The sequence below is a fragment of the Cherax quadricarinatus genome, chromosome 32 (assembly GCF_038502225.1).
Source record: "Cherax quadricarinatus isolate ZL_2023a chromosome 32, ASM3850222v1, whole genome shotgun sequence".
Taxonomy (NCBI): Eukaryota; Metazoa; Arthropoda; class Malacostraca; order Decapoda; family Parastacidae; genus Cherax; species Cherax quadricarinatus.
In genome coordinates, this window is record NC_091323.1 from 3060484 (window position 1) to 3073074 (window position 12591).

A 12591-nucleotide genomic window follows, 5' to 3' on the forward strand; every position below is an offset into this window, starting at 1 on the left:
GTGGTGTAGTGGGTGGTTGTGTAGAGGGTGATGGTGTAGAGGGTGGTAGTGTAGTGGACAGTGGTGTAATGGGTGGCTGTGTAGTTGGTGGTTGTGTAGTGAGCGGTGGTGTAGTGGGTGATGGTGTAGTGGGTGGTGTAGTGAGTGATGGTACAGTGGGTGGTGTAGTGGGTGGCTGTGTAGTTGGTGGTTTTGTAGTGGGTGGAGGTATAGTGGGTGGTGTAGTGGGCGGTGGTGTGGTGGGTGGTGCAGAGGGTGGTTGTGTAGTGGGGACTTGTGTAGTAGATGGTGGTGTAGTGGGTGTTTGTGTAGTGGGTGGTGTAGTGGACGGTTGTGTATTGGACGGTGGTGTAGTAGACGGTGTAGTGGGTGGTGGTGGGTGCAGTGGGTTTGGTGTAGTGGATGGTGGTGTAGTGGTAGTGTAGTGGGTGTTGGTGTAGTGGGTGGTGGTGCAGTGGTAGTAGTGTAGTGGGTGGTGGTGTAGTGGGTGGTGGTGTAGTGGGTGGTAATGTAGTGGGTGGTGGTGTAGTGGGTGTTGGTGTAGTGGGTGGTAGTGTAGTGGGTGGTGTAGTGAGTGTTGTAGTGGGTGGTGGTATAGTGGGTGGTGGTGTAGTGGGTGGTGGAATAGTGGGCGGCAGTGTGGTAAGATCCAGTATAGTGGGCGGCCATGTGGTGGATGGGAGTGCTGTGCATGACAGAGATACGAGAACGGCAATTCCGTTACAGCACTGTTGTGGGCGGCTGTGTAGTAGTAGGCGGAACCATTGTGACCTTTGTGGGTGGAACCTTTTTGGCCTTTGCTGGTTGGACCTTTGTGGGGGGAGAGTGTTGTCGGTGAGAGGGGTGGGCGGGAGCGTGGTGCAAGGTAGCTATGTGGGCGGTAGCTTAGTGGGCGCAGGTTTGTAGGCGGCAGTTTAGTGGGCGGCTAGTTGCTTATCAACAGCTATGTGATACTAACCTCACCCAAGTGGTACTGACCTCACCCAGGTGATACTGACCTCACCCAGGTGGTACTGACCTCACCCAGGTGGTATTAACCTCACCCAGGTGGTACTAACTTCACCCAAGTGATAATAACCTAAGCTAGGTGATACTATCCTCACCCAGTTAGTATTAAGCTCACCCAGGTGGTACTAACTTCACCCAGGTGGTACTAACTTCACCCATGTGGTGAATAAGATAAGAGTGGCAGCATAAATGAGTGGCGGCGGTAGTATAATTGGTTGGGTGCTTGTTCAACCAAGGCCTTGGGTCGCTACCTCTACCCCCGCCATTCTCCCCCACAGTCGAGTTAACATGGGACCCTTCTGACGAATTGATCTTTCTTGGCTTTCTGATCCCATCAAGTCTGTGAGTACTGAGTTCCACTCTTGATTATTTTTACAGTTATTTTTTGTTGTTAATTTAACTGGACCTGATTTTGACTTACGTATTTTAGTAATTTTTCTTAGTCCTCGCCATTTTTCTTAAAGACCTTCTATCATGTGAGTGACTGTAAGGTCTTTTTAATTATTTGTCTGTCTCTCTGTTTCTCTCCTTCTCTTTCTCTCTTTTAAGCCTGGTTGATCGGTTTGAATCACTCGACACTGGCAAGACAAGGCGGGCAGTTAGGTGTAGACAATGGGTCAGAAACTTCACCTCATCCTTAACGGCACACAGGAGTGTGTCACTTCACCGATGTAACTGATTATCTGTAGTCTTCAGTGCGGTGTAGTAAATCTCCATCGATCACGCCACCAACTTATTATATCGGTGAAAACTACTGGCGTCTGTGCTGTCTCAGGCTGAAGTTACACCAGCCACCTCCACCCATCATTACCTCGTCTCGTACAGACTTCTTGTACACATGTTATGAATCCTGAGAGCTACCTGCCTCATCCATTGGCATATCCGAATGCCATCTTTCATATACCTTCACAGAACCTCTCCCAGGAGGTACTGATTTCACCCAGGTGGTACTCTTCTCACCCAGGTGGTACTCTTCTCACCCAGGTGGTACTCTCCTCACCCAGGTGGTACTCTCCTCACCCAGGTGGTACTCTCCTCACCCAGGTGGTACTCTCCTCACCCAGGTGGTACTCTCCTCACCCAGGTGGTACTCTCCTCACCCAGTTATATATACATTCCTGGACACTATTATTGTTCTAGCAGGGATTGAATGCTTAGTCCTAGTTCTGAGAGGATACTGTCCTTAAGTCAGCTTGGGAGTCGATATTTTCTTAGCACTAAGAAAATATCCTGTCCCAAACTGTGTTTTTTATACTCTTCCAGTATTACATGGGACTGATGCTATCACAGCGGAGAATGTTACTAATACGTTTATTCTTCATTCTGGGAAATTATAATATCCCAGTGGTAGCTGAGTTTGGGTAATACCTCAGTGCTAGTTGGGACCGGGTAATATTCTAGTGGTAGCTGGGTTTGGGTAATACCTCAGTGCTAGTTGGGACCGGGTAATATTCTAGTGGTAGCTGGGTTTGGGTAATACCTCAGTGCTAGTTGGGACCGGGTAATATTCTAGTGGTAGCTGGGTTTGGGTAATACCTCAGTGCTAGTTGGGACCGGGTAATATTCTAGTGGTAGCTGGGTTTGGGTAATACCTCAGTGCTAGTTGGGACCGGGTAATATTCTAGTGGTAGCTGGGTTTGGGTAATACCTCAGTGCTGGTTGGGACCGGGTAATATTCTAGTGGTAGCTGGGTTTGGGTAATACCTCAGTGCTAGTTGGGACCGGGTAATATTCTAGTGGTAGCTGGGTTTGGGTAATACCTCAGTGCTAGCTGGGACTGGGTAATATCCCAGCGGTAACTGCGTTTGGGTAATACTTCAGTGCTAGATGGGACGGGTAATATGCCAGCGGCAACTGCGTTTGGGTAATACCTCAGTGCTAGCTGGGACTGGGTAATATCCCAGTGGTAGCTGCGTTTGGGTAATACCTCAGTGCTAACTGGGACTGGGTAATATCCCAGTGGTAGCTGGGTTTGGGTAATACCTCAGTGCTAGCTGGAACTGAGTAATATCCCAGTGGTAGCTGGGTTTGGGTAATACCTCAGCGAATGCTGGAACACTGCGTCACCATTGTTGGATCGGATGTGAAAGTCTTCAAGAGGAAACTGGAACATTACTTCCGCCAAGTGCCAGACTGTAATGGACACGAGACCAACGATCCGACAACATCAACAGCCTGGTTGACCACCTGGCATGCAACAGACAAGCCCTAGCTTAACCCCAGGCTGCGGGAGCAGGATGATTACGTAAACCAGTCAAGGGAATGTGGCACTGGCATTTTGCGGGGTAATATCTGACTGCTAGCTGAGATTGGGTAATATCTCGGTCCTGGCTGGAAATGATTTTTTTCAGCCGTAACGAGATTAAATTCCTAATCTGTACTCTTATTTAATGATCTAATATTAAGCTTTTACACACACACACACACACTTTGCACAAATATACCTGCAAAGAATTTCTTATCCGCACCTGGTATGCTCTAGTACGTTCACCCACCAGCCACTCTAAGCCAACCCCATGACCCAGTCTTCTAACCAAGGTACGTGACCTAGCTCCCTTACTGGACCCAGCCCCCTGACCAAACCCAGGAACCAGCCCCCTACCCCTTGACCCAACACCGTGTGTGTTATTCCTAACACTTTACGAGAGGCAGTTTTTGCTGCCTCTCACTAACGTCGACCTGTCACGGATTATGGACACTTCCCGCGACCTGATGTGTGCACCGTGCTGCTACTGGTTCCGGAGCCGGTGCTACTGCTGCTGCTGGTTCCGGAGCTGCAGATGCTTGTGTCTCTTATAATTGTGCTTCAGATACTGGCAGTGCTGGTACAGGGTTATTGTTACTAGCGCTGACAGTGCTAATGCGACTGGAACTGGTGCTACTGGTGCTGGTATTGCTTGTACTGGTACTGCTGGGACTGGTACTGATGGTTTCTATTTATGTCGGGAACTAGAAATAATAGTCAATTTTGCATTCAGATTACATAAGATTATTATACTTATTATTAATGTTCATAGATTTTTATTTCTTGTTCTCTGTGCCAAAAAAATGATTCATGAAATCGTAATAACACGACCGCAAACAAATCAGGCAACGAGTGGTACTTTACCCCATGGCGAGTGAGTTCTGAAACTCACTGGTCTGTGAGTTTTAGTACTCACTGGCCATGAGTTTAAGCCTCATCCGTTTTTTAATTTAAAAACAAAGTTGCAGTTTTATAATCAGTGCGGTCTACAAAATTTTTAATGTACAGAAAGTTCCTTATTTGGTCTTCTCCTTCGTAGTAGATCAAAAGGTTTTCAGTAAATACCTTAGTGAAGTCATGGCTGCCAAATTTCTTACTGTTTATGTTCCTGCCTTTTTTCTTTTTATCTTTTTAAGTAGGTGTCCTTAGTGTCGGAGGTGTGATGCAAAAAGTGCCTGGTAATTTAGACATGTACTTGTCGTGGGTGCCTGCCAAACTATTTGGTGCGCTGTCAGTGCCAGTGGTGTGTCTTTTAGGAATGATGGGCTTCTGGGTTGTAAGTCAAGTGTTCGTTTTGGCTTGTCAGTGATCGAGAGCAAGAAGGTGGAACAGCTCTTTGCTCTGTTCTGTCTGGACGAGGATACGGTGAGCCGCGACTAGGAACTCTTGTTGTGTTCTCTTTTTCGACTCTCTGGGTGTAATCATTTCGTTTGTTCTCTTTGGATAAATAGCTTAGAAACCGACACGTTGATAAATAAGGCACTTGTGGGAAAGATTGGTATCTTTATTTTGGAATAAAGATACCTAAGTATTGCACGAGTGTCTTATTTATCATTGTATGTTTTGTCTTGAGGAGTTCCATCATCTAATAGATAAACATGCTCATGATAACATTACCTTTCCCTAGGGAAAGGGGTATTATTGTCAGCATTGTTTTTGTATCCAAAACGTTTCGCTCACACAGGCCCCTGATAAAGAAGACACTTGGCACGTGTGTCATGATATATAGAACAAGTGAGGTGAAGGCAGGCATGTCTGTTTATTGACGATGTAGTGGCGAGTGTGTCAGGCTGTTGAGTCACATCCCCTCCAGGGAGGTTCCTTGACGCTGGTGAGGGGTTCTTCATCTAGGGAATTGGATTTGTGCTCCGGTTCCCTGAATTGAGCCTGAATACCTTCCATTCCCCCCACGTGCGCTGTATATATATATAATCCTACGGATTTAGAGCTCCCTCTAGATTATAATTATAATGTTGAGCCACCTACACAGTTTTCTGGGGAATATCTAAGGATTATTAAGCAGATACAAATGCCTCTTGTTTCTGTTCAATAGGATTTGAAGCTTGTATGTGTGTTTTGAGGTTGTACACACAATAGGCTTCGAATATTAATAAATAGATTCAGGAGGTATTTAGTATTTCAAGATTTCTAACGAAACTCATCTCGGAAAAAATATCCTAAAACCTGTGTAGGTCACCCAAAAAATCAGACAGCGTCTCATATTCGCCTCACATATATTTTTGTATATCATGTCGCATGTACAGTGTATTGACCTAAAATAGCCCTTGTACATAGTGTCCAATTACCATATATGCGTCAGTCCTCATTGTTAGCGGTTGTGGCTATGACGTCTGTGACCTGACGAGGCTCTCACATGCCACGGTGTAAAGCTTTGTTAGTGTGGAGTTCCACGGTTCCAGGAACACTATGGGAAGCATTATCTGAATGGAACCTTGCTAAAACTCCAGTCGACCCTCAACTAACGGCGGCATTAAGTAACGGCAATTTCGTCTAACGGCGCTTTTTGCCGTAGAAAAAATGCCTTAACCAACGGCGAAAAACTTAACCAACGACGTTCGTCCTGAACATGTCCCCAGCCACTCCAAGACTCAGTGTGCCATTGTTTACAAGCTGTTGCGGTCGGTTTCCACGTGTGCCTCCCATACATTCTGGATTATTCCACTGTTTCTAGTGCTTGTAACCGAAAAATAAGCCACCATGGGCCCCAAGAAAGCTTCTAGAGCCACCCCTTTGGTAAAGGATGTGGGAAACACGATAGAATTCAAGAAAAAGTTTGTAGAAAAATACGAAAGTGGTGGTGGTAGAGGGTGGTAGTGATGGTGGTAGAGGGTGGTAGTGATGGTGGTAGAGGGTGGTAGTGATGGTGGTAGAGGGTAGTAGTGATGGTGGTAGAGGGTAGTAGTGATGGTGGTAGAGGGTGGTAGTGATGGTGGTAGAGGGTAGTAGTGATGGTGGTAGAGGGTGGTAGTGATGGTGGTAGAGGGTGGTAGTGATGGTGGTAGAGGGTGGTAGTGATGGTGGTAGAGGGTAGTAGTGATGGTGGTAGAGGGTGGTAGTGATGGTGGTAGAGGGTGGTAGTGATGGTGGTAGAGGGTGGTAGTGATGGTGGTAGAGGGTGGTAGTGATGGTGGTAGAGGGTGGTAGTGATGGTGGTAGAGGGTGGTAGTGATGGTGGTAGAGGGTAGTAGTGATGGTGGTAGAGGGTGGTAGTGATGGTGGTAGAGGGTAATAGTGATGGTGGTAGAGGGTGGTAGTGATGGTGGTAGAGGGTGGTAGTGATGGTGGTAGAGGGTGGTAGTGATGGTGGTAGAGGGTGGTAGTGATGGTGGTAGAGGGTGGTAGTGATGGTGGTAGAGGGTAGTAGTGATGGTGGTAGAGGGTGGTAGTGATGGTGGTAGAGGGTAATAGTGATGGTGGTAGAGGGTGGTAGTGATGGTGGTAGAGGGTGGTAGTGATGGTGGTAGAGGGTGGTAGTGATGGTGGTAGAGGGTAATAGTGATGGTGGTAGAGGGTGGTAGTGATGGTGGTAGAGGGTGGTAGTGATGGTGGTAGAGGGTCGTAGTGATGGTGGTAGAGGGTAGTAGTGATGGTGGTAGAGGGTGGTAGTGATGGTGGTAGAGGGTGGTAGTGATGGTGGTAGAGGGTAGTAGTGATGGTGGTAGAGGGTGGTAGTGATGGTGGTAGAGGGTAATAGTGATGGTGGTAGAGGGTGGTAGTGATGGTGGTAGAGGGTGGTAGTGATGGTGGTAGAGGGTGGTAGTGGTGGTGGTAGAGGGTGGTAGTGATGGTGGTAGAGGGTGGTAGTGGTGGTGGTAGAGGGTGGTAGTGATGGTGGTAGAGGGTGGTAGTGGTGGTGGTAGAGGGTAGTAGTGATGGTGGTAGAGGGTGGTCCAGTGATTCTCAAGCTGGTCCTAGTGGCATTAAAAAACCAAGAAGGGAGGTGACCCCAGCAAAGGACTTGGTACCTGAAGTGTTTATGGAAGGGGATTCTCCTTCCAAGCAATAGACAATCCTGAATCTCTCCTGCTGCTGGCACATCACTCATTAACAACTCCACAATAAAGGTAAGTGGCATTTAATTATTGTTTATTATGCATGTCCCATTCCTTTCCATATAAGGAAATGTATATTTCATGTAAAAAAACAAACCAGACTTTCGGGTGTCAGGCACGGAATAATTCTATTTCCATTATTTCTTATGGGGAAAATTAACTCGACCAATGGCAAGACCTCTGCAACAGATTAATGCCGTTGGTTGAAGGTCCACTGTATTTTGTTATTCTTCAATGCCATGTAATCAGGTCGACCTTTAGCTTGGAGTATTTGGATGTTCCTTGACTCAGTATATCAGCCCTACTGGAAAGATTTCAGGTGGATTTGACCTTTCATTATTATAATTTGAACTAAGCACTAAACTCCACAAGTGTCGTACTGACTTATTTATAACACTGGTGTTGGAAGCTGCAATAAGCTGAAGAGTATGAATGAGGTCCCACACGCCGAGACTTTGTGAAATTAACACAGTAGAAGCAGGTCATGCAAATAAGTTGGACCAAGCATTTAGCTTCTGCTTTAAGCTGAGGGACTGAACACCTATCAAGACTAAGGAACTGAACGTCTATCAAGACTAAAGGACTGAGCACATGTCAAGACTAAGGGACCAAACACCTATAAATACTGTTGTACATCTTACCTAAAAATTACATCACTTCTTCCAGTAGACTGTTCAACTGCCTTCCAGCATAAATAAGGGGGATTATCACAGACCCTTGGCTGTCTTCTGCAGGGAGCTGGACAACCACTTAAAATCAGTACATTAAAAGCCAGACTGTAGTTCGTACATCAGTTTCCTTGCGGCCAGGAGTAACAGCCTGAATGATCAGACCCTAATCCACCCAGAGGTTCGGTCATGGACCTTCTTCAAAGGGGCCCTCCATGGCACTGTGAAGAGGCTCTTGGTCTGAGGAATTAGACCTTTTGGTCTCTTTCCTTAGACCAAGCCTAATTACCTCCAATCCCCCCTTCCCTATCCCATCTTTCCCATCCCCCCTTTCCCCTTCCTTCTCCTCTCCCTATCCCTCCCCTATCCCCTTCCTGTTTTCAGCCTTTGTGATTCTTCCCATAGGCACTCTAGTTCCTAAGTAGGGGGAAGGGTACCGAGGTCCATCCCATTCCATTGAGGTTCTTGGTGTTGGTGTAGTTTGCCATGGAACTTTCCTCTCCGGTCTCCTGGAGGGTGGGTTTGGGTGTCTTTCGGGTGACGGGTGGTGGTGGCCAAAGGAGGTATGCTTTGTGGCGGGTATCCGACCGCCTTCTCTTTTGTCCACCGAGGAGGCTCTGTGGATGTGAGGTGGCTATCCCAAATTCCTGGATTATTGGCATGAAGGGTAGGGTATGGCACGGGTTTCATGCTGCATCTGCACTACTTCCGCTGCTGGGGTCCTCTTGGGCGCAGAGGGGGATTTACGACCCTTTCATTCCTCCTAGGAGCTATCCCTCCAGGTTCCTCTCATTTTTTCTTTTTGTCTCTTTTCCTTCCACTCTGAATGCAAATTGTCGTAGCCGGCTGAACCTCCTTAAACCCTCGCTCATCTTTCATGGGGAGCTTCTCGTAGAACTCTCCTTCGACTACATTCAGCCCTAATTTCATCGCAACTCGATTATGGTGACCAGATATATTCAGTGCAACTCTTTCTAGCCTTAACGCCCCCCATCACCATGGATTTCGTTTATGCCTTGGTGCTTTTCGCTTTTCACCGGTTGAGAGCCTATATGTAGAGACGAATATTCCACTGACCGATCGCCGTGATGCTCATTGCCTCCACTATTATATTAGCTCTAATAACCTCTGTAATCCTTCCATATTTAGGTTAGTCACTGATGTTAGTAGACGTTCTTTATTTGTTCGTCACTCTGTTTACTCCATCCCTTTTCTCTTCACCTATATTCGCTCTTGTCTTCTCTTCAGTTATCGCCTTTCTATGTACATGTAGAATCTCACTTTTTCCTACCCCCTTGGGAAGTTCAAAGGTTCGTGTCTGATCTTTCCCACTGCCACGTGCGGAAGCCCAACTGCCTACGGTGGCTTCTCGCTCTCTTTTTCTTAACCACTTCCGATCTCATTCTCATGCCATCGCAGTGTACACCGATGGTTCCAAGTCTTCTGACGGCGTCGGATTCGCAGTAGTGTTTGTGGACAGCCTTGTGCGATGGCATTTATTAATCCTCGGTTAGCATTGAATTGTATACCATTCTCTTAGCATTTATCCATATTGCAGCTAGGCCTGTGTCACCATTTGTGGTAGTTTCAGACTCCTTTTGCGCTTTACTGGCTATAAGAAAATTTGATATACCTTTGGTCTTCGTATCCAACTTTTGTTACGCCATATCTCTAGCAAGCACAAAGACAGTGGAGAATGTTGGGTCCCTGGTTATGTTGACGTACATGGCAATGGACAGGCAGACACTGCTGCACAGTCAGCAGTACATGACCTCCCAGTTTCATATAAAGGTGTTCCATTCACAAACTATTTTGCTGTAATTGCTGCCCACCTTTGCACCCGTTGGCAACAACAATGATCTGATCTGCTACATAACAAATTACATTCTATTAAATCACGTATAGGTTTCTGGCCGTCTTCTTGTCATCAGTGTCGAGGTTGGGGAGACTATAGACTCTCCCGTCTTCACATCGGCCACACTCGTCTTGCTCACAGGTATCTCATGGAGAGGTGCCCTGTTCCACTCTGAGAATTGCCAGGTGCCAGTTTCTGTTAGCCATATTCTGTTGGACTGCCAGATTTACTGCACAAACTCTGATAATGATGTCTGTAGCAGTCCTTGCCTTCTTTTATTACAATAATAATAGCACTTCTAACAGCCCTTACTACCTCCATCTCTTGCTTCCCTCTACCCCTGCACTCTCCACTGTCCTGCTGCACTCCATGCCCTAATAATAATTCCTCTCGCTCTTGCTACCCGGTACCCCTGCACTGTTCCCTGCCCTGCTGCGGTGTATTGCCCTTGTAGGTTTAGCGCTGCTTTTTTTATTATAAGTGGTCATGGACCGGGCCATGGGGGCGTTGATCCCCGGAACACAATCCAGGTGTTCTGGAGGGGGTAAACGGGAGTTCTGTACTCGTCTGAAGATGACTTCTAGGGAGGAGAAATGTTTCGGCCATAAAGATACCAAGTAATCCAGGTGTTTTACTCACCAAGTAATGCAGATGTATCCCTCTCTGATCCAGCACGAAGCGTGGTGTCAGACCTGGCCGCGGGGGCCAGGTCTGAGACCAGTCCTCTGTGGCCTCCTCCAGCCCAGTGTGACTTTGTAAATGGTCCAAGTCGGAAAGAAACCTCGTCGTGAGCTCCTCTCTCCTACGTACGGGTTATTTGTGTATTGTTCCAGTCACAGAATTGTGTTTTGTTCAATATGATCTTATTTATGTAACATTGAGCCCCCAGACTATGAAAGTGTCAAGGCGAGATAACTGTAGGACGAAGCTGTGAGATTCCAAGAACTGAAAATGTATAATAATAATAATAATAATAATAATAATAATAATAATTATATTTCTACAAGTACATGTACAAGGTATACAGGTCTAGATGACATCACTGACACTAGTTTATTGAAAGCCTCTTGTTATGCTGAGCATTTCGAGTAAATTAGGTCAATTTTGTCCCAGGATGCAACCCACACCAGTCGACTAACATCCTGGTACCGAATTTTTAGTGATGGGTGTACATGGACAACCGGTGTAAGGAAACACGCCCTATGTTTTCACCCTTGCCTGGAATCGAACCCGGACACTCACCATGTGAAGCGGGAACTTTAATGCTCACCGATTTATGCTTTAGCCAAACTGACTGCATATTCTCGACTGGAAATTTCGCATCAAACGACTTCCTTGAGAGTGTTCATGATTGTTTTCTTTTTAAAATAGTTTGTGAAACAACCATTGAGGGTTTTCAACAGTCACCTCTATAAACCATACCACGGGTGGGGTTTGAACCCGCGGTCAGAGACTCTGACCGCGGGTTCAAACCCCACCCGTGGTATAGTTTGTTTGCAATCGTGTTATTACGATTTCGTGAGTCAAGTCTCCTCTATAATCAAATCATAGAGGAGAATGTCACAAGTGGTCACACAACAGTTACATTTAACATTGCCTGGAAGTTTGATGATGATAATGCAATAATTTCCAAGATATTTGCTTTACTAATTACATAACATTGTTGATTGAGTAATAAAGTAAATTCCAATATTTAAAAAAAAAAATATTTGAGCATGTGCTCAAAAAGCAAAATATTCCCTATAGAAACATTAATTCAAATAAAAATGATCTGAAATGAATGAACAAGAGACTAAAACAATCCTAAAAAAAATGCTGTACAATACTATATAATTAAAAATGAAAAGGAATCAAAGCTTTATTCGATGATTTCTCTCAAGTACGTAGAACAAAGATTAGGAAAAAGTTGGGTCCACTTAAGACGAACTTTGGACAGCTTACTGATAGTGAGAATAAAATGAACTCCGGTTTTTACAATTATTTCCAGACGGTCTTTACACAAGAGGACATAAACGAAACTCCAGTTATTTATTATTATAGTGTATCTAAGAAAAACAAATTATCTTCATAATGGGAGATGAGTCACTACCATCAAATTACTGTCCAACGGGACAGTGGCTAAAATTCATAATAGATTAAATTAGAATCCACCTTCATGGGCATAATTTGATTAATGAATCTCAACACAATTTCAGAAGTGGCTGTTCATGCCTAATAAATATTAAGAATGACATTTGTGGTAGACGATGGCAAAGAACGCGAGAATGTCTACTCGGATTTCATTAAGATTCGGTCTTACATGGAAGACTGTTAAAGAAAGTAGCAACTAATACTGTAAAAAAATATTCTCTCATTATACCAGAGGCATAATGGCGACAAGTTGATAGATAAGATTCATGTGTAACCTGATCGAAGTGTATAAGTGGAAGATAGGTATTAATAAAGGGGATATTAATAAGGTCTTGAGGATGTCTCTCTAAGAGAGAACCCGCAGTAACGGATTTAAATTAGATAAGTTTAGATTTAGAAAGGACATAGGAAAGTATTGGTTTGGAAATAGGGTAGTTGATGAGTGGAACAGTCTACCAAGTTGGGTTATTGAGGCTGGGACTTTGGGTAGTTTCAAATCTAGGTTGGATAAGTACATGAGTGGGAGGGGTTGGATTTGAGTGGGACTTTCACATCAGAGCTTATTTCTTGGGTGGCATTGAACATTGGGTTGGGCAAATGTTTTGTTAGTGG